General features: G+C 39.3%; 1 protein-coding gene across 2 annotated transcripts in view; it reads left to right on the top strand.

Moving 5' to 3' along the window:
- PAK5 (p21 (RAC1) activated kinase 5) overlaps nt 1-22114 on the top strand; it is a 246834-nt gene that overhangs the window by 72216 nt on the left and 152504 nt on the right. Inside the window, exon 2 of one of the 2 annotated variants that reach the window (XM_031434244.2) lies at nt 18180-18236. The exons of the other annotated variant lie outside the window; for it this stretch is intronic. The gene's annotated coding sequence lies outside the window, so the exon portion shown is untranslated. The remainder of the gene's footprint in view (nt 1-18179; nt 18237-22114) is intronic. 2 annotated transcript variants of the gene reach the window in all.

The following is a 22114-nucleotide window of genomic DNA, read 5'->3' as shown; positions in this document are numbered from 1 at the left end:
GCAGAAGGATGAATTCACGGAGGAGAGTTTAAGGGTTTAGTGTGGGGAGGCTTTCTGCTCAGGACTTCCCAGAATTCATGGTTAAAACGAAGAAGTAGTGGTACTCAGTGGGCAAGCACTCACGTTTAGAGAAAACTCACTACTCCTGAATGGCAAATTACTCAGTGATGTCAGCAATCTGAAACTTTCCTGGACCTGAACACGAGTTCCCTGACTACTGCCCTGTCTTCTTTGATTTTTGCTCTTGGTTATGTCTTCATTACAGACTTAAAATTTTCCCTTTCTTTTGCTATGGTTGTTCAGATTATGTATACGGGGACCAGGGCAGCAGTGACACCCTCTGAGCACACACCCAAATGTGATGTTAAAAAAAAGAAAACTTCGGATAAGCTGTTGATGGTGCAAAAGTTGTTAACACACAAATGAAAAGATATTAGGGAAAGCATTGTCAAGCACGTGATTGAAACACCTTGGACTAGAACTTGAGTCACGCAGAGAAAAGTATTGGAAGGAGGCTGTGATTTTTTATGTGCTCGCCCCCACACTAGCAGACAGTTCAGTCCCCACTTCCACCCTGCACATCTTTGGATGATGACATGGCTCCTTTTTCATCACATCCTTTTTCTGCTTTCAGGAGAGTTAGTAAGAACCTAACTTTTCCTCAGTCCCTTTTTATTCAGATTACTTGAATCTGTGGTGGGATTAACCTGAGACAATATTCTGAGGCTCTGAGATAAATCTTTGGAATTTTCCTTGGCTTTCTGTTGCATCCCACGTGAACTGTTAATGGAAAGAAGTGATCCAAGACCATGAGCATGTCTGTTTTCGACACTTTATGCGAGGTGGACCATGATGGGGGAGCCTAAGTCCTCCTTTCTTGGTTATCCAGTATCAATGGTGGGATCTTCATCAATCCTATCTTCCCTTTTTGTAGGTGAGTAAATTGTGGTACAAACAGATGAAGTGGCCTGTCCAAGGGCACATTATGGCCCCAGTGTTCATCTCGGTGGTCCTTTCCCTGTATTCCCTCTTCTACAACATTGACAGATCAACATCTGTTGGGGACCATGTTTTCAAGAGGCCTTGGAAAATTGTGAGCAATGTGGTATGCTCTTCATGAGCTTTCTCCCTGGGATTTCTCTTTTCAGAGTATCACCTTTCATGAAATGAAAGCATTAGGAAGAAGCAGGTAAGTATGAGGGTGTGTATATGTAAAATAATATCTTTACTTGGGAAAATAAGAGTATAACTCTGTTAGTTGACACTTAGAATTAAAAAGAAGACACTTTCTCTATAAAACTCGGTAGCACGTAAACTGTTGCTTTCTTACTTGGCATTATTAGTTAAGGTGAAACTTAAAGAAGAGGAATTTATCATGTATTTCTGATGTGTCATACATCTTAATATAGACCCACCCTCCAATGATACATTATAGCGTATGCTTAGGGCTGCCCATAGAATAAGAAAAAGATATAAACTTTCTTGAGTAGGGCATTGCAGTTTTATAAATTATATAATGTGAATATCACACTTGATTTTTTTCTTAGCAAGTGTAACAATAGGTCGTTGCTGTGTAACATACTATCCCTCAAAATGTAGTGATTTAAAACAATGAATATTATTTAGCTCACTGGTCTGCAGGTTGTCTGGGCAGTTGTGCAGATCCAGGCTGAGCTTGGTTGTTTTCAGCTAGTTGACTCTTGTGTGAGGTCAGGTGGAGATCAGCTTGGGTTTGGCTGGTCCAGGGTGCCCTCTGCTGGGATGTTGGGATAATGGGATCCTCTTTCCATATGTCTCCCATATTCCAGAAGGCTAGTCTCAGCATGTTTTCATATTGGTGGCAGGTCTCCAAGAGAGAGTGGAAGCTACAAAGCTTTTTGAAATCCAACCTTAGAACTGGTTTGGTGTTGTTTCTACCTCATTCATTTGGCCAAAGCAAGTCACATGTCCAAGCCCAGACACAAAGGATGGGGAAACAGACTCCACCTCCTGATGGAAGAAGCTGGAAGGTCACTATCAGTGGACTTGGATACAGGGAAGGAGAGAGAATTGGTAGTCATTTTTGCAGTCTGTCACATGCTAATTCCCCATGGTGAATCCGTCAGTAATTCTTATCTGTTCTGTTGCTAAAATGTTTTAAAAATTCACCCATTTCTCACCATCACTAATTCAAGCCACCATCTTGCCTGGTTGACCACAGAACCTCCCTAACTTATCTCCCTACTTCCACTCTTGACCATCTCTAATCTGTTTTCCACACAGGCATGCTGATCTTTTAAAAAATATAAATCAATTCTTGTCTCTTCTCTATCTTAACTCTTAGAATAAATCTATACTCCTCTCTGTGGCCCAAAGTGTCCATCCCACAGTGATCTGACTCCTGCCCAGCTCCTGCCTGACTGCCTCCTATGAAGTCCTGGAGCATATCAAGTCCATTGTGTCTCAGGGACTTTGAAATTGCTAGACCCTCTTCCTGGCATGTTCTTTCTCCAACTTTTCACATGACTTATTTCTTCTCACACACCCACATATCCTGGTACATCCTTAATCACCTGTGTCAAGTAGGACTGCCCTGATTACCTTCCATGGTATTGCTTTGTGCACTCCTTTAATACTGTTTGGTTTGTCAATTTACATGTTTATTGCCTATTTCTTCTACCAGAACATGTGCTTCGTAAAGTCAGAGACGGTATCTGGTTATGTACATTATTGTGCATATACTAGTCACTTAATTAATGTGAATCTCCTACAGAGCAGACAATTACATAAAATTTTTACTAACTAACGAAACTGAGGAATGTCTGTAACCTTCTTTCTATAATTTTTTTTTATTTTCCATATTTTCATGGCAATATGCTCAGTTGCACATCATACATACTGATTTTAATAATGATCTTTTATTATGGAAATAGAATTGAGATGGTCCAAAGAATTAAGCGTGGGTGCATCTGATGCTGCATGTATAGTGTATTAGTGTCTTGCTTAATACAATGCAAGTAAACATTTTCAGAAAGGGGTCTTTACCAGATAAAGGCCTTGGTATTGAGAGTCTCATTTTCCAAATGGAGAAGAGAGCTCTCTGAAATTGAATTTTATTCATGCTTCAGAAAGAAATGAAATCTCTCCATCATGAAAAATGGGTATCAGGTGCTTTTGATTTCTTTTTATCAGCTGCTAATAGGAAGAGATGAGGGGAGAGGAGCTAGCTAATGAAGAAGCCAGCTGTTTCATAGGCAGTCGTGTTGTCGGAAGCTTTGTGATTGTTAATTAGATGGTGGCCTTGGGAAATACATTGTGAGAGGTAGAAATGGAGGAGGAAGTCATACATTGCAAAGCCTCTCCCTGGGCAGATAACATCTGAAAGTGTTTACACTAAAATGTTTTGAGTCATGAGGACTACATTTGGAATGAAAGACAGCTGGCGTTTTGAAGATGCTGGAGGACCTTTTTACTTATAGATCCTCTGTATATTAGTAATGATTTGTATCCACACGTTAGTAATTATTCGTTATCTCCTAAAATGAATAGTTTGGAAAGACATTGCAGTGTACATTTGCAGTTTGGGACGGCTGCCAAATAGCTGCCTCCTTTTTCTACCTGGGAGGATTCCTTCCTTCCTGAGTCTATAGAAGCCAGAGATGTTAAAACACTCAGTTCCCAGCCTCCTTTGCAGCCAGGGCGCAGGCGTGTGGTCTCGGCTTGGGCCATCAGATAAATGAACTCTAGACTGTGGAGTAGAGGCGGACTAGGAAAGAATCCATTTTATTGGTAGTAGCAGTTGGGTACACAGGGCCAGTAAGAGCTAGTGCAGATGGTGCCGACATTACAAGATGTGCGACAACACGTTATGTCCTCACTGGGCAGCTTGGGGTGGGATTCTAGTTGTGGCTCATCTTAGCCTCCTCTGCTTCTCCCTGATTCCTTCTTCAGGCTTCCCAGCAATGCTGCAAGTTACCTATTACCATTTCAATAGACCCTTTTACTTTTTAATAAAGCAGGGTCACTTTTTGTTGCTTGCACACAAGAACCATGACCAGCTCACCCCAATAAAAAATGCTAACCATGCAGTGGTTAGTAATTATATTTCATCAAACATATAGTTCTTTCTGTGCTTAACATAATTGTGTGTTAATATTACCTAGAACCATTCAAATGATGAGAATTTTATTTAGGAGGACTTAAAAGATTTGTTACATTAGTTTCCCAATTCTTCTTTTACTAATAGAAGTATATAAATTAGAGCCTCTTTAGTCAATGTTAGGATTCAGTCTATTTAAAAAGATGTCACTTTTTTCTGAGTTTCATTAAATAGAATTAGTCTACTTAACAATTCTCTGTTGGGTCTGATGATTCTCATTGTATCTTTTAGGAGGTATCAGGAAGGCAACCGTCTGTTCCCACCACCAAGACAGTAATTCCCTCTGGTAGAGAGTTTGGACAAAACCTGATAAAAGTTAATTACATATTATTACATGTATTTTATATATAATAGAACATAGTTGAAAGTCTACATGGCTCAATAGCTATTTATTTAAAATATTTTATTGGACACTTGCTAAAGCCAAGAATGATAAGGCACTGGAGAGTCAGACTGAACGATACTTGGGTAATTCTTCTTTAGGAAACAGCTCTCGGGAGCTTATAGTCTAGGGCAAAGTATGGTCCACAGACCTGTGCCATCACTGTCACTGGCCAACAGTGGATTAGAGAACATAGTCAGAATGTAAATCACTCAGCACACTATTTAGTCCAGATGACACTTCTCTAGTATAAGACTTTGAGAAATAGTGACTTCAGGTTCCTTATCTTCTCACTGTTCACAACAGTTTGTCTGTTGGCTACTTTGAGTAGCAGTAATTTAGTGAATAATAACTATTATAAAAGGCAGGAAGGGACAGGTGATTTCAACAACCTGTGGAACAGAAAAATGTGACCTTCTACTGACATTCATTTCAGAACAAACATTTAAATTAGTACTCATTGTGGGACCCTCTTTATCTTCTTTCCATAAGTGAACCTTGGGCTGGTGCTGTGTACAAAATACTTTTCTGGATTTTGTCAGATTTATAGAAACATCTAAGATAACTGTGAGCATCAGGGCTTTTAAACCTTGTAAGTGGGAAAAGATATTGAAACAATTGTGGACATTCAAACACCAGATACAGTGAATGGTCTGGGGTACTTCTAATAAGAATGATAGTAATTTAAATATGAAAAAGAATATATATATAAAATTGAATCAGTATGCTATACACCAGAAACTAATACAACATTATAAATCAATTATACTTCAATTAAAAAAAAAAGAAATTAGAACACTTTAGAAAGCTCTATCTACATAGTATTTTAAATGAATAACCGATAAGTCGACTCTTATTTTTTCTGTTTTGTGTGTAGGAGTTAGTAGCTCTCAGTATGTTTTAAAACTATTTTCCCCTGATCAAGGGAAAATTAAGGAGTATTAGTAGATAAAAATAATCATAATAAAGACAAGAATAATAATAAAGTTAGATATTGGCTTTTTTGTGTACAGCTGAGGAGTTATTTCCTAATATTTTCCCATCATTCATTCAAATAAAGCACCAGATCTAAAAACTAAAAATATGTTTTTGATCCCAGTTAAACTAGAGGTAGTTCAAACTAACCTGTGGTGTTGGAGGCCAGAAGAGGGCTTAGGTCTGGAGGATACGGGCAGGGAGAGGGCACAGGGGAAACTCCTGAAGAGCTGGAAATGTTCTAGACTTGTGCTGTCCAATAGAGCAGCCACTAGCCACTCTGGCTATTTAAGTATAAATTAATTAAAATAACCACTGCAATTAAACTAAATTCCTCAGTTGCACTGGCACCATTTGATGTGCCTAGTGGCACTGTGACTAATGAATTGGGCAGTGCATAATCAGTTTTTATTGTAGAACTTTCCCATCATGGCAGAAAGTCCTGTTGGCAGTGCTGTGTTCCATCTCGGTCTGGCTTGTTCCTTGGGTGTATAAATATGTCAGTGTTCACTGAGTTGTACACTTAAGATTTGTGCACTTTATTGTAGTGTGTTATTCATCAACTAGAAAGGTATATAAAGAAAAAAATGAGAGATTTGGCTCTGTCGGCTTTCCTGCTTAGGCTCAAAGGATGTCGGTGCCATTCCTGGACACTGGGAAGCCTGGGCAGGGACTCAGTTGATACAGAGAAGATGCAGTCCCAAGATCTGCACCTCCATGGCAGAGGTGGCCCATTTCAAAGGTGTGTGGAGGAGGCCAGGGCAGAGTCCACCTCAGGTCCACCAGCCAAAGTGGGTGCCGGGGACACCACAGAAAAGCACAATCTCAGTCTTTGAGAAATTGATATTAGAGAGGACCTTACTTTCAAAATGGGAGATTGGAAAGTTTTGGAAACTTATTAGCAATGTTGGGCTTGCTCTGGGTCATTTTTATTTATTTTATTTTATTTTATTTCATTTTTTAATTGAAGTATAGTTGATTTACAATGTTAGTTTCAGGTGTTCAGCAAAGTGATTCAGTTATACATATACATGCATATATATGTTTTCTTTTCAGGTTGTTTTCCATTATATTCAATACAAGAAATTGAATATAGTTCCCTGTGCTATAGTAGGACCTTGTTGTTTATCCATTTAGTAGATAGTAATGTGTGTCCGTTAGTCCCCAACCCCTAATTTGTCCTTCCCTGCCTTTTCCCCTTTGGTAACCAGTTCGTTTTCTATGTCCGTGAATCTGTTTTTGGTTTATAAGAAGAATTTGTATCTTTTTTTTAGATTCCACACATAAGTGATAATCATGCTTCTCCTTGATGCCGACGCTCTCTTTATCCTAATGTCCAGGGTGGGGAACTGTCTCAACACCTAGCCAGGAAGCAACACACTCCACTGAACTGGATTCACAATTCCTTTCTTGTCATTTTTACACTGACGTGGCGTGTTCTTTTTTTCTTTTTTTTTTCTTTTCAGATTTTTGAGGATCCTAGCCAAGTTGACTCACTTTTCTGTTCTTCATTCATCCCACTTATTACACAAAAAGTGGTCCCAGAGCAGCAGCACTGGTGTCACCTGGAACTTGTTAAAATGCAGGTTAGGGGGCCCCACCCCAGACCTCCAGAGCCAGAACTTGCATCTCCAAAGGAGATCTGATGCAGATTGCAGCTAGAGAAGCACTGGTGTAGGAACCAAAAATGAATGCATGAAAATAATGCAGAGCACCCAGAGTACTGCATAACCACCCTAATAAATTAGGTTGATCATTTTGTAGCCCATTAGCCAAGGTGCGTTAGAGATGTTAAATTCAACATCTATTGTCAGCTGAATGTAACAACTGCAAAGGGTGGTTTTCTTCTTGTGGGATTTCTCGTTTCACAAAGAAACTGAGTCACCAGTGTTGCAGTCCATCTTCCCATAACAGGCATGGGAGGCAGCAGATGTATTTTATATATTAGAAGTGAAAATTGCTTTTTGATGTAGCATCACTCAAAGTGAGAAATGACATATAAAAGGGTAAGTGCGCCATTTTAAGCCTTTGACTAATTGATGGCAATTTAATAAGAAAGAACTTGGTACTGACAGCTTTCAATTAATCTCTGAAATTGAAAGAAGAAAAAGAATGAATAACCCCAAATGTCAGCTAATTAATATGACTAATGCTTAGCTTTACAATGCATGTTCTGCTTACTTTCCTGGGGAATGGCTCCGTTTCAGATCAAATGCTGAGGACATACTCTGAAAACCTGACATGGGAGGAACAAAGGGTCTGTTTCCTCTCTATTAGATTCCTCTCTGTCCTCATTCACCTGCTGCTGAAACTCCTTCAGCTCAAGTCGTAGGTGAGTAAGTTGCACATTCCCCAAGAGGCCTCTCGGCGTGGCCAGAATGAGCCCATTTTGCTCAAATCACAGAAGCATGGCAAACAAAACTTGATATTGAGAGTGACGTGGAAACAAAACATGAACCTACGCTGAGTGCCATGGTTGTGCCAACCGTTAAGCCCGAAGGCAAGATTAGGCACGTGGAAACCACACTGGAGAGAGCTCTGAGCTTCTGTGGACCATGATTCAAGATGGCCGTCCCATCACACACATCTCACAAGTGCGAAGGAGTTCTGCTGTGATCATGCCTGTCATCAGATACAGTGGTCTGCCAGTCTCCTCTTCACTCCACAATCCACCCATCTACCCATTTAGTCACCCAGCGTGAACTTGATGACTTTTCCCCCAAACTCTCACTTTGTTAATATTTTAATTCTACTCTCCACTCATTGAGCATATGTTAAATGTCCGTAAAGAGCTGTGTACTGGGGATGCTTATGTAATAAGAAAAGTCCTTTTAGTAAGCTTACATGGTCTAGCTTTTCCATTAGGAGCACAGGCCAGTTTTGCCAGTCGAGTGAGCTAATAATAGCATACATTGTTCTAGAAGAAGCCATATTGCTTTCTTGGGTTTTGTTTCTAGGTAATGAACTAATGTTTGAGGACATCTTTAGGGTATGTATTAATTTCCTGTGATTGCTGTCACCAGTCACCTCAAACCTGTTGGTTGACAGCAGTAGAAATCTGTTATCTTCCTCTTTCAGAAGGCCAGAAATCTGAAAATCAATGTCCGTGGGCTGAAATTAAGGTATCAGCAGGTGCACACTCCCTCCCGAGCTTTTAGGAGAGGATTTGTTCCTTGCCTCTTCCAGCTTCTGGTTACTTCCAACATCGCTTGTCTGGTGTCTGTGTCATTTTAGTCTTCAAGGCCAGCTTCTTCAAATCTCCCCAACATGGCCTTCTCCTCTGTGTGTTTAATCTCCCTCTGCCTCCCTCTTAGAAGGACAGGTGTGATGGTATTTAAAGCCCATCTGGCTAATTCAGGATAATCTCCACACCTCAATATCCTTAACTTAATCACATCTGCAAAGTCGTTGCAATGTAAGGTAACTGTCACAGGTACCAAGAATTAGGATGCAGGTATCTTTGGGGGGGGGTTTGTTCAGACTCCTGCAGACTCCAAGGAATTAGAACATTTCCCCTTAAAATGTTGTTTATTCTTAAAGGAGAGATGTTGTGTCTAGCATATTTTTGTTGCACAGGGGATCATGGATCTTACCGAACATCAAGCATTACTAATAATTAGTGAAGAATATCAGCAAAACAAAAGTAATTCTTAGCATCCCTGCATCTGTCTCTGAAGGGACCTTGAGCTTTGGATGCAGCTTCTTAAACTCCACACTTCGGTTTAGGAGTAACTGACAAATGCTACCTGAAAGTTTGATACAGGTTAATTTAGGTGAAGCCATTTAGATTTAAGGAGTCCCAGTTTTTTGGGGTTTTTTTTTCACTTTTTTATCCATTCCCCAGAAAGCTGTATCCCATAAATCCATGAATTCCAGATTACTTGTATGAAGCACTCAAGGCAGACCAGGGGTAACCCGCTAAAGCCTTAGATAAGTTCCTGGGTTATCTTCCTGCTAGTAAGTCCCATCACAGTGTTTACAAGAAGGTCTGGTCTTGTCAAGGCCAGCACCCACCCACCCCGGGAACATCATAAGGAGGGGGAGGCATCTAGAAATGATGGACCCACAGTTAAATCTCTTTCACCCACACCTGGATTATGTTTCAGATTTAGAGACTGTTCACTTTTGAAACCTTATCGTTTGGAGACCAAGTATGTAAATAAATCAGAATAAAATTATTTCCTTAGGTCCATCCTGAAATGATGGCTGGTGTGTGTGTCCCCTACAACAGGAGTGTGGAGCAAACGGTGGAAATGCTGGGGAGCCATGTAAGAGCAAGTGTTGTGGGTGTAACGTCTGCTGTTTGAACAGAACTTGGTGTATTTGCTTATACTGACGATGCCTCAGGGACTTCAGCTAAGAGAATGATCATCAGTGTGTGTAATTTATTTATGAGATATTTAGATGCCTTTATTGCATGAAATTAAAAACAATTAAAAGTCTACTTCCATCTGATGAATGAGAGAATGATTTGGGTCGAATAATGGGGCTTCTATTTTTATTTCTGGGCAGATCTGCTTTAGTTTCACCATGAACCTTTGTTATGCAGACAATACTAAAACTAAGATGATTTTCTGACTTTTCATTTGGCTTTTGCATGGAAGAAACGGTGTATACTTGGCACCTGATACAGTGCCATCTGTCTATTGGTTTCCTTGCTGTGAACAGATTCACAGTAACATGTAGGTGTGTGGGGAGGACATCGCTATTAGAGTCTTTTCTAAGAAGGTCAACTCCATGTGGCATCTGAATGCCCTTGGGCAGTAGGGGTTGGATAGCATTGCTTTATCCAGCTCTCCTTGCTCGGTGCCTTAAGAAGACCTGCTCATCCTAAGACCACTGCTGCTCTCCAGCTTTGCTTTATGCCTTTGAAAAGTAAGGACCAAAGGGCAGGATCTGAGTGGCCACGTCCAATGTTGACCTGACATTTTTCTAAGTGTTGCTTTTAAGGAAAGAAAGGGAGGATTTTTTTTTTTCTCTGCTAGATCATTGGAAGCCTGCTTAGTGCTTCATGAAGAAGTGGGTACATCAAACATTCCATGCAAGACCTTGAGAGACCCCCCAGGTCTTAACTAGTTGCCTTACCACGCCCCCCTCAACAAAGGCCTGTGCCCTTAACTGTGCTCATGATAGAGCCTGGCATTTTTGTAGAACACCTTAGGGTTTTAAAAGCAATTTTGTAGATGTTATCACATAGTTTTTCCTTGAAATAACCCTCTGAAGTCATATGGACAGGTATTAATCTTCAATTTACAGATGAGAAAATTAAAGCTCAGAGAGGTCAGGCAACTTGCCCAAAGTCACATAGTTCTATACCCCTCTCTGTCGGTTACAGGTATTTTATTAGGGTTTTTTTTTTTATTGAAGTGTCATTGATGTACAATGTTATATAGTTACAGGTGTACAATGTAGTGAATCACAACTTTTAAAGGTTATACTCCATTTATAGTTATTATAAAATATTGTCTGTATTCCTCATGTTGTACAATATGTCTTTGCACATAGCTTATTTTATACAGCTGTAATTTGTACCTCTTAATTCCCTGCCCCTGTCTTGCCTTTCCCCTCTTCCCTCGCCCCACTGGTAACCACTAGTTTGTTCTCTATATGTATGAGTCTGTTTCGTTTTTATGTTCACTTTTTTATGTTTGTTGTATTTTTCAGATTCCACCTATAAGTGATATCCTACAGAATTTGTCTTTCTGTCTGACTTAACTCACTTAGCATAATGCCCTCCAAATCCATCTGTGTTTGGCAAATGGCAAAATTTCATTCTCTTTTATGGCTGAGTAGTATTCCATTACACACACACACACACACACACACACACACACGCACGCACGCACGCACGCACACCCCTTCTTTATCCATTCTTAATCAACAAAGTGGAGGTTGCTCATTCCTCCAGGAGCTTAATCCAGAAGTCTTACAGGCTTCCCCCACTATGTGAAAGTAGGGTGTTCCTGTGAAACCTTTCATGAACCGAAATGGCGTAAAGCGAAGAAGCAATTGCCTTAGGACACATCTTGCTGACAGATGCACAAAATAAGTGGAGATGAAGCACAGATGCTCGCAGACGCAGTCCAGAGCTCTGGCGGCTGGATGCTGCGATGCCGAGGACAGTTCCCGGGGAGGGAGCTTGGTGGTCCCGCTCTTGCGGGGTGCACAGCTGCTTCTGTAACAGCCCCCAGCCCCCCGCCGCCTGCAAAACAGATGAACACTATTTTCAGTGTTTGCCTTTTTTTGTAAAAGTGAAAATCCTCTTTGAATTCCTTGCGGCAGGCGAGAAGTGGTGCTAATGGAGGGCTTTCGTAAAAGCAAAGTGGCATAATGCAAACTTTAAACAAGCTGGGGACACCCGGGTTGTTAACCCTGGCAGCCATCCTCACGTTCCCTCCGGGACCCTGTGGGCTACGTAACTTAGGGGTGTTGGGTGGGGTGAGGGAAGATCGGTGGGCTCAAGGGTGGCCTAATGAGGGAGTGCCTTTCTGGGGGTATTGTCCATCTCTCCCGTCTTTCTCCTTTCCTCGTTCCTTTCTTCCCTTCCTTCCTCTCTGTTCTGTCAGCAACGCTGAAGCCTTACTGGGTCTCATTGGCCATTTGTCACTCCTGTCTTTCAACGTTGCAGGCAGTTTGAAGTACATAAGACTCATAAAGGATGGTTACCCGGCAGGGGCCCTTGCATGGGTGAGGTTAACTGAGGCTGACTGGTGGCACTGTTTGGTAGTTAGTCTGTGATAGGTAGGTCCAAAGTGACAGGGGGAAGACTTTGATGTGTCAGCCCGAGACCTTGTGTTGCTTCCATTGCAGTGGCTGAGCTGTAAGGGACCCGAGTGACTATCTACTTAAATTCTGATTTTCTAGCATTTCAGAGAATGTGGCCGTTATCTGCTGCCACAGTACTGCATAACAAATACAAAACCTCAGTGGCAGGTTGCAGTGAAAGTTTATTGCTTGTGGGTCTTGAATCAGACAGTGGTCAGCTATACAGCTCTGATGTTCCCAGCTGGAGATTGGCTGATCTTGGCTGGAGGTTGGCTGGTCTTGGCTGGCCTCAGCTGGGAAGAATGGGGCAGCTCAGCCCTGCTCCATTGGTCTCATCTTCCAGCAGGCTAGCTCAGGCATGCTCCCAAGGGGAAGGTCATAGTGCAAGAGCCTAAGGGGAAATAGACGAGGCCTTTCAAGACGTAGCCTTGGAGGTGTAAGCTGTTATTTTGTTGAACAAAGCAAAGCACCTGGGGGAGAAATATACCTCACCTTTTGGCAGCAACTCCAAAGTCGCATGGCAAAAGGTATAGATAAGAGGAGGGTAATTACTAAATAATGACAGTATTCCTAAATTTATCAGTTACCTGACAGGTTAGGAACAGAAATAAGATGGGCCCAGGCCTCTTGCCTGACTCCCCCACTAGTGCCTTTCACATCATCTCCAGAAAATCTCAATTCGTCTTAGACATACCCCTCCCCCAAAATAAACCCCAGGTATTTAGAGCCTTTAGTTTGATGCCAGATTTCCTCTTAATTCCCCAGTTGTGCTGGGTCCTTGTTCTCCAGCAGTCCCTGAATTCCTACCACGGTTTCAACTCTTAATTAAGGGGTTTGCTGATAAAGTCCAGTGGTGGCGCCAACGTTTTTACCACCAAAGAACATTTATAATTTCTTTTCCCTGTAGACTCCATGTTTGGGGATTGTTTTGTACCAGAGTTCTTAATTACTTTTCTCTTTAAAAATATGAAACATGAACAACTGCCAAATAGAACTTCTGGTCAGCATGAGATACTGAACAGAGCGAAAACTAGACAACAGTAAAGACCATCGCTGCTTCACTGAGCTTGGACCTGCGCTTTCAGGGGTAGATGCCCACGCATGATCAGGCCTTAATGATTTCCATTTCTGTCTTCACGGATTCCAGGTTGAGGGTCATGGTGACAAGATACGCCTCTGTCTTGAGCATTTTCTTATAACTGGAACCTTCTGAAGACAAAACACCCTTCCGTTCTCTCAGTCACTCAGTCTGCGGTTCTCTCAGATTGGCACTGGGAAATTAGTGATGAGTCACACCTCAGAGATATTATGGGTTGCATTCCAGACCATTGCAATAAAGCAAGTCACATGATTTTTTTTTGGGGGGGGGTTTCCCAGTGCATATAAAAGTTATGTTTATACTATGCTATAGTCAGTTAAGTGCATAGTAGCATTATGTCCATAAAAACAAGTATGTATGCCTTAATTAGAAAAATAATACTTCTTGAAAAATGGCGCTGATAGACTTGGTCAACACAGGGAGGTACCACAAAACCTTCAATTTGTAAAAAATGCAATTTATCTGCAAAATGCAATAAAGTGAAGCACAAGAAAATGAAGTATACCTATACGCATAAAATATTGATTATTCAGTCTCAGTCACTAAGGTCATTAATCTGACCGCTGTTAATAGAATGAGGGAGAGGTACAGATTCATATTAAAAACTGTCATTTAGCTTTTGGAAAAGGACCATTTAAAAATCAAGAGAAAGGTTAGGATAAATTAAACATAGCACTCTCTTGAACACGTAATTTAGTTCAACTGTTTCTGAATTTCTGGCGATTTTAAAGTCAACTTCCATAAAATAGGCCAAGGGTGGAGTGAGAAGTTTTAGAAATTGCAGGTTAATACTGTATTTCACGAGCATAAATTGTACCCCAAATGCATACAAGTTTCTTTTTATCCCTGTACCACAGAAAAGGTCAAATACAGAGATCATTTTACACAGCTGGAATATTTGGTTCTTTGTATGACCCTAGCCAGGCAGAGAAGGCAGTGAGCACTTAGAAAATGGTTGCAAGCTGTGATTTTTAAAAGAGGAAGAAAAGAAAAAGAAAAAGAAGGTTGTGCTGATCCAATTGCAGAAAGTTTTTTGACGAGATGTGGCACCATGATATTCGAGGGGCTTTGCATAAATTACAGAGTATTGCAAATCATGGATAAAAGTACTGGAGGCATTTGCGAGAAGAAGAGTAATCCCTGTGTGCTTTTTAAAAGTCATCATTCACTTCCTAATTACAATTAACAGGAGTGAGAGCAGTGCTGTCTGATAGAGCTTTCTGCTTTGTTGGGGCTGTTTTGCATCTGCACGGACCGTACAATAGCTATAAGATTATTGAGCTTATGTATGAAGTTAGTACAAATGAGGAAATGAATACTCTTTTTTTCTTTTTAAAGAAATGGCTCTATTGAGGTATAACTGGCATACAAATAACTGCCCATATTTAAAATGTGCAATTTGATACGTGCTGACAGACATACATAACTATGAAACGATCGGCATGAGAAAGTAAACACCTCCATCCTCAAAAATTTTCCTGTGGCCTTTTAAAACCTCTCTCTTACTCCCCTTCCTTTCCACCCCACCTCTGTCCCCAGACAGCCACTGATCTTACTTCTGTCACCACGCATTAGGTTGCATTACCTAGAGTTTTGTATAAATGAAATCACATAGCTGGTATACTTTGTGGGTCTGGTTTCTTTCACGCAGCATCGTTAGTCTGAGATTCATCCAAGTTGTAGCGTGTATCAAGAGCTCGCTCCATTTTACTGTTGAGCAGCAGTCTGTAATACGGACACACCAGAGGTGGTTTATACATTTACCTGTTGATGGACAGTTAGATTGTTTCCAGTTTTTTTTGGCTATTACCAGTAAAGCTGCTATGAACATGCACGCACAAGCCTTTCTATGGACAGATGCTTTTATTTCTCTTTGGTAAATACTTAGATGACATGACTGGATCACACAGCAGGCACATGTTTAACAGTTTAAGAAACTGCCGAACTGTTTTCCAAAGCACTTAAACCATTTTACATTCCCCCAGGAATATATGAGAGTCCCAGTACTTCCAAATCCTTGCCGAGACCCGGTAACGGTTAATCTTAATTATAGTGATTCTAGCGAGAGTGTAGTGTTTTTATTTTATATTTCCCCTAATGGACTAATGATATTGAACATATTTAATGTACATACTTATCAGTGTCTAGTCATGAAGTGTCTGTTCAGCTCTTTTGCCCATGTGTAAATCTGGGTTGCTTGGTTTTTTAAAGCTATGACTGTGTTTTGAGGGGTCTTCATATAGTCTCAATAAAAGTGCTTTATCAGATTTATAATTTTAAAGTGTTTCTGTCAATATTGATTTGTCTTTTCAGCGTCCTTTTCAGCCATTATCCTCTGGTAGAACAAAAGTCCTTAATTTTGACGAAGCTTAGTTTTTCAAATTTTTCTTTTATGGTCCATGCCTTTAGTGTTGTATTTCAGAAATCATTGCCTTACTCATGATCACTAAGTTTATCTTTTCCCAATTAAGGTGGAATTTAAGGTCATTGATTTGAGACCTTTCTTGTGTTCTTTTATTCATGATGATCTACAAAAAAACATCCTCTGGGTATTATTGTTGTGGTATCCCACGAGTTTTTACATACTGTTTAAAACTTTTTACTTCTGAATACTTTCTAATTTCTCTTTTGATTTCTCCTTTAACTCATGGTTTATTTAGAAGTATGTTTTTTGGTCTCTAAATACTTGGGAACTTTCCAGAGATTTTTCTGTTACTGCTTTCGAATTTAATCTCATTACACTCAGATAACATACTTTGTACGACTGAATCGTTTTAAACTAATTGGGACTTGTTTTATGACTCAGAATACAGTCTATCTAAGCATTCTATGTGTTCTTGACAAGAATGTTTATTCCACTATTGCTGGTCAAAGAATGCCACAAATGTTGATCAGGCCAATTTCGTGTTAGTGTTGTTCAAATCTTCTAAAGTCTTACTGATTTTCTATTTACTTATTCTAACAGTCCACTGAGATAGCATTGTCTTTATACAATAATAATTATAGATTGTAGACTAAGTTATAAGGTTTGTCTATTTTTTCTAGTTGTATCAGCTTCTGCTTCATATATTTCAAAACTCTTTTTAGATATATAAACAGTATTGTTAAGTCTTGGTGAATTTTCACTTTTATTATTATGAAATTACCAGTTTCATTCTTGGTTAATATTTTTTTTCTCTGAAATCTGCTTTGTATGATATTAAGATAGCACTCTAGCTTTCTTTTGATTAATTTTTGCATACCTTTTTTCTATTCTTTACATTCCACTTACTTGTGTATTTATAAAATGTATTTCTTGTAGGCGGCATATAGTTGGGTCTTTTTTTTAATCCAATCTGATATCTCTGCCTTTTAATGGTTATTTAGACCATTTACATTTAATTTAGTCAGGTTTAAGCCTATCATCTCTTGCTGTTTTTTATATATTTATTGCACTATGAGTTTTTTTGTGGGGAAGGTCTCAAAATATCTTTATTTCATCTTCAATTTTGTAATAAATTTTTTGGGTTGAGAATTCTAAACTCACATTTATTTTATGACTTTAAAGATTTTATGCCACTGTCTTCTTGTTTGCATTGTTTCTGATAATAAATACAGTGTCATCCTCATCTTTGCTTCTCTGTACATACTGTCTTTTTTTTTTTTCACCACTAGCTTTTGCTAAAATTTTCTCTATCATCATTTCTCAGCAATATAATTATTATGTATCTGGATGTAGTCTTCAGTTCTTTTGTGTTTAGGCTTCATTGAGCTTGTTAAATCTGTAGGTATATGTATTTTTCATCAAGTTTGGAAAATTCTCAGTCATTATACCTTCAATTTTTTTTCTGTCCTTTTCTCTATATCCTTTGCATTGGTGAATCCACTTACACTATTCCTAGGCTACTTGAAGTTATTCCACAGGTCACTGATATGTTGTTGTTAATTTACTTTATATACTTTCTCTCTCTCATTTTTAAATTGTTTTTACTGCTATGTTTCCAAGTTCATTAATCTGTCATTCTTTAACAGTTAATCTGCTGATAATCTCATCAAGTGCTTTTTCTTCATCCCACACATTGTATTCTTTATCTGTATGTGATTGATTTAGGTCTTTCTCAAACATCTGGAATACAATATAATGACTGTTTTAAAGTTCTGGTCTGCTAATTCTAATACACGTCAGCTATGCATTGATTTTGATTAAGGGATTTACTTTCTCCTTATTCATCATATTTTTCTGTTTCTTTGCATGCCTGATAATTGTGGATTGGATGCCAGATATTGTGTTTTATCTGTTTTTGGATGCTGGATATTTTAGTGCTTCTATAAATATCCTGTGACATACAATTATTTGGAAACAGTTTGATTTGGGGGAGTCTTTAATATTTGCTACGTACAACTGGAACAGTGCTCGATCCACAGCTAATTACTACTGACTACCAAGGCAAGTTCTTCCAGAGTGTTTTTCCCAGTCAGTGTCCCATGAACATTCAGGCTTTCCAGTCTGACTGATAGAAACAGGAACTGTTGCTGGTCCAGTGTGAAGGCTGGCCATTGTTACCTGTCAACATTTTGGGTCATTCTTCTCTTAGCCTCAAGTAGTTTCCTCACGTGCCTGAACTGAATAGTACTCAGCTGAATACATGAGAGAGATGTTCGACAGATCTCTGGACTTCTCCCTCTTTCTCTCTCCCCATCTCTCTTTCCCTCCCTTCCTCCCTCTCTTCTTACACTGTGCACTTCACCTCCCTTCTGTCCTCTTCTCCCTCCCAAAAAAGTTTTTGGGAAACCAGAAAATTCATGTGACTCACTTTGTTTCAATCTTTGCTCTGTTGCAGTAGTCTGGAACTGAACGCACCAAGGTCTGAATATCTGGAGCTGAATACCTCTCCAAGGTATGCCTGTATACAGGAGGATGTGCCTATGTTATATGCAAATACTGTCCCATTTTATAGTTGGAACTTGAGCATCCACAGATTTTGGACTGCAGGATCCTGGAACTAATCCCTTGGGACATTGAGGGGCAACAATAATTTTGCAAAATGGCCGGTTACTCACCTCCTGAGTCAGCCCCATGGGGAAGCCCACTTCTTCCATTCATTGTTCCCCACTGTCTTGGATCCTATATCATCCCCTCTCACCAGCTTGCGCCAGGCTGGTAGCTGGTACCTCTATTCTTCCTTCATTTCTACAAAATACTCTCAGTGCTAAAGGGAGTATTTGCTAGCAGATTTTACTAAAGATTCACAGAGAGAAATTACAGCAGACAATGAGAAAGAACATTGAATTCACTGTTAGTTATTAGTATCTCTAGATGCAATAGACGGTCTAGCCATAGCAAAATTCTCATTGGCTGTGTGCCCACATTGTTAGCATCAGTTTTGCCATGTCCCAGGGTTTCTCTCCCACTCCCACTCCCTGTGCCTGTGTGTCTGTAGGTCTGTCCCCTTGCTTTCTTTTTTATTGAGCTGTGGTCAGTTTACAATGTTGTGTCAATTTCACGTGTACAGCACAATTCCTCACTCATACATGAAAGTACATATATTCATGTTCTTATTCTTTTCCCTGTGAGCTACTATAAGACACTGAATATATTTCCCCATGCTATACAGTATAAACTTATTTATCTAATATACCAGTCACCATCTGCGAATCTCGAACTCCCAGTTTATCCCTTCTACCCTGCTCCCCTCTGGCATCCACAAGTCTGTATTCTATGTCTGTGAGTCTGTTTCTGTTTTATATATAAGTTTATTTATATATATATATTTTTTGATTCCAGCTTTCTCTTTACATCTGTCTATGTCTTTCTCTTTCGTCTCTGTAATCCCCAACCCTCACTCTGTTAGTCCGGGTTTCTCTCTCTGTTTTTCTCCTCTCTAATTGTTCTCTCTCGCATCTGTTCCAGTGCCTACTCACTCTTCCCAAATTCTTTTAATCTTCCATGGAGGCCAAACTGGCTCTCTGCCTTATCCCAACGACACCTCTGGCCTACTTTTGTATGTACAAAAGGCATTCAGTGTAGTGCTTCTGCTCAACGAAGATCAAACATTTCTCCATGTTTCCATCCTTCTTAATTCAAAATCCTGCCATGAGTTTTACAATCACAGCTTTTCTTTTAGCATATCTGAGACCAACTTCATAGGTAGGGTGCCTACAGTAGCGTTAAAAGGAGACCTTTCCCTCTTACAATAGAAAATCTAATAGAAGCTTCCTAAAGATATTTTTTTCTTTTTCTCCGTGGTGGTTTTTGGAAGGATTTTCATACTTGTAAAAAGGAGAACCACCCCCAGGTAATGACTCTACCTTAGTAAGACATTCAAAATTTGTGTGTTAAAACCAGTGTAGGAGTTATTCGTGCAGATCATTCTGTCTTGGCCTCTGTTACCACAGTGGCATGCTTCTGAGCAGAAGCTTCTGGTCAGTTTTGATGAAATGAGAGCGAAACTTCCTGAACTCTTGTCATCCTTTCAAATAGGTCATCACGTCCATAACTACGATAGACAATGCTGTGTTCTCCATCTCCACATCAGTGTTGACTGTCTTCAGAGCATTGATGCCAGTGTGTAAATGTATATTCATTTGTTTAATTTATTGCAAACTTTCTTCCCTACTGGACTGTTACTTCTGTGAGGCCAAAGAACCATGCCTGATTGATTCATACATAATTCGCTATCCTGCGCTGAATGCAAATTCTGCCCCTTTAAGCCCATGATATTTACTGTTGAATCTAGTTCTGAGAAAGTAGATTCTTCCATGCACAAGATAAAGCCAAGTAAAATAGAACCAAAGGGTTATGTTTACAGCCAGTACCAATGTTATTTCTATGACGTAAAAGATGATGTTTCTTCTAGATTATTCTTCTGTTCTAGGGTTGTAAATAAACAAAGCTGGTAATCCGTATCTCTATGCAAGCAACATTTTTTTTTCTTAAATAAGAGCATTACAAAGCTTTGAGCTAACTAAAAGATAGTGTGTTTAGACAGTGGTCTTATTATGTGCGTGTTGCGATGAGATTGAGGGGGATTGAGTAAGAGGAGGGGGGCATGAGGGAAGTCACTTGACAGATCAGCTCCAGATTAAAGTGTCCCTGAACTCTATAACCTTTGGGAAGGTGGCTGTGTAGGAGAGGGAAGTGTGTGTGTATATACATGTGTGTGTGTGTATATATGTATGTATATGTGTGTGTATATATATATATATATATACACACACACACACACTAAGTGGGACTACAAGATCTGTTAGAGGAATCAGATCTACAAGGCAGCTCACTTGAATTTATTATATCACCAAAATCTGGCAGCAAAAATTATGCTAGTGTTAGCGTGGAAGAAGGTAAACTAAAGTGTCAGCAAAGTCTTCAGTGCTGTATTCTGAGTGATTTTCTTTTCTACTTTTTACTTCTATGTTTTTCCAATTTCTCTACAATGACACCTTAATATATAATCAGTGGAATTTTTTTTGCCATTTCCCTGTTTTTATTTTTATTTATTTATTTTTTAAATTCAAGTATAGTCAGTTTCCAATGTTGTGTCAATTTCTGGTGTGCAGCAACATGCTTCAGTCATTCACATACATACATACATACATACATACATTCCTTTTCATTTTCTTTTTCATTATGTGGCATATTTCATTATACTACAACGTACTGAATACAGTTCCCTGTGCTATGTAGAGGAAACTTGTTACTTATCTGTTTTATATATAGTAGTTAGTATCTGCACGTCTCAAACTCCCACTGTGTCCCTTCCCATCCCTTTTCCCCCTTGGTAACCGTAAGTTTGTTTTTTATCTCTGTGAGTCTGTTTCTGCTTTGTGAATAAGTTCATTTGTGTCTTCTTTTTTAAGATTCCACACGTGAGTGATATCACATGGTATTTTTCTTTCTCTTTCTGGCTTACTTCACTTAGAATGACAGTCTTCGGGTCCATCCATGTTGTTGCAAATGACATTATTTTATTATTTTTTATGGCTGAGTTGTATTCCAGTGTATAAATATACCACATCTTCTTTACTCAGTCATCTGTCGGTGGACATTTAGGTTGTTTCTGTGTCTTGGCTATTGTAAATAGTCCTGCTGTGAACAATGGAGTACATGTGTCTTTTTGAATTAAGGTTCCCTCTGGATATATGTCCAGGAGTGGGATTACTGGAACATATGGTAGGTCTGTTTTTAGTATTTGAGGAATCTCCATACTGTTTCCCATAATGGCTGCACCAAATTACATTCCCACCAACAGTTTAGGAGGGTTCCCTTTTCTCCACACCCTCTCCAGCATTTATCGATTGTGTACTTTTGAATGATGGCCATTCTGACTGGTGTGAGGTGTTACCTCATTATAGTTTTGATTTGTATTTCTCTGATAATTAGCAATATTGAACATTTTTTATGTGCCTATTGGCTATTTGTATGTCTTCATTGGAGAAATTCTTGTTTAGATCTTTCTGCCCTTAGGTCTTCTGCCCAGGTCTTCTGGATTGGGTTGTGTTTTTTTCTTGTTAAGTTGTATGAGCTGTTTGTATATTCATAATCAGAATTTTTTAAATGCATAACTTTTGTCATTTATATTTCGTGAGAATTATTTGCTTTACAATCTCATGGAATGCAAATTAAAATCTACCCTAAGAAGCACACACTCTAATTATTACTGAGTTATCCGGTATTTTACATCCTTAAGGCTTGAAATATTTTATTGATTTTAGAGTACATAAGCTGTTTTTAAAACTTTCAGAAAAATGTTTAATTTTCTGCACAGCTTTAATTTTT

Source organism: Camelus dromedarius, chromosome 18 (assembly GCF_036321535.1).
Source record: "Camelus dromedarius isolate mCamDro1 chromosome 18, mCamDro1.pat, whole genome shotgun sequence".
Taxonomy (NCBI): domain Eukaryota; kingdom Metazoa; phylum Chordata; class Mammalia; order Artiodactyla; family Camelidae; genus Camelus; species Camelus dromedarius.
This window is presented reverse-complemented; position numbering and strand designations above follow the sequence as displayed.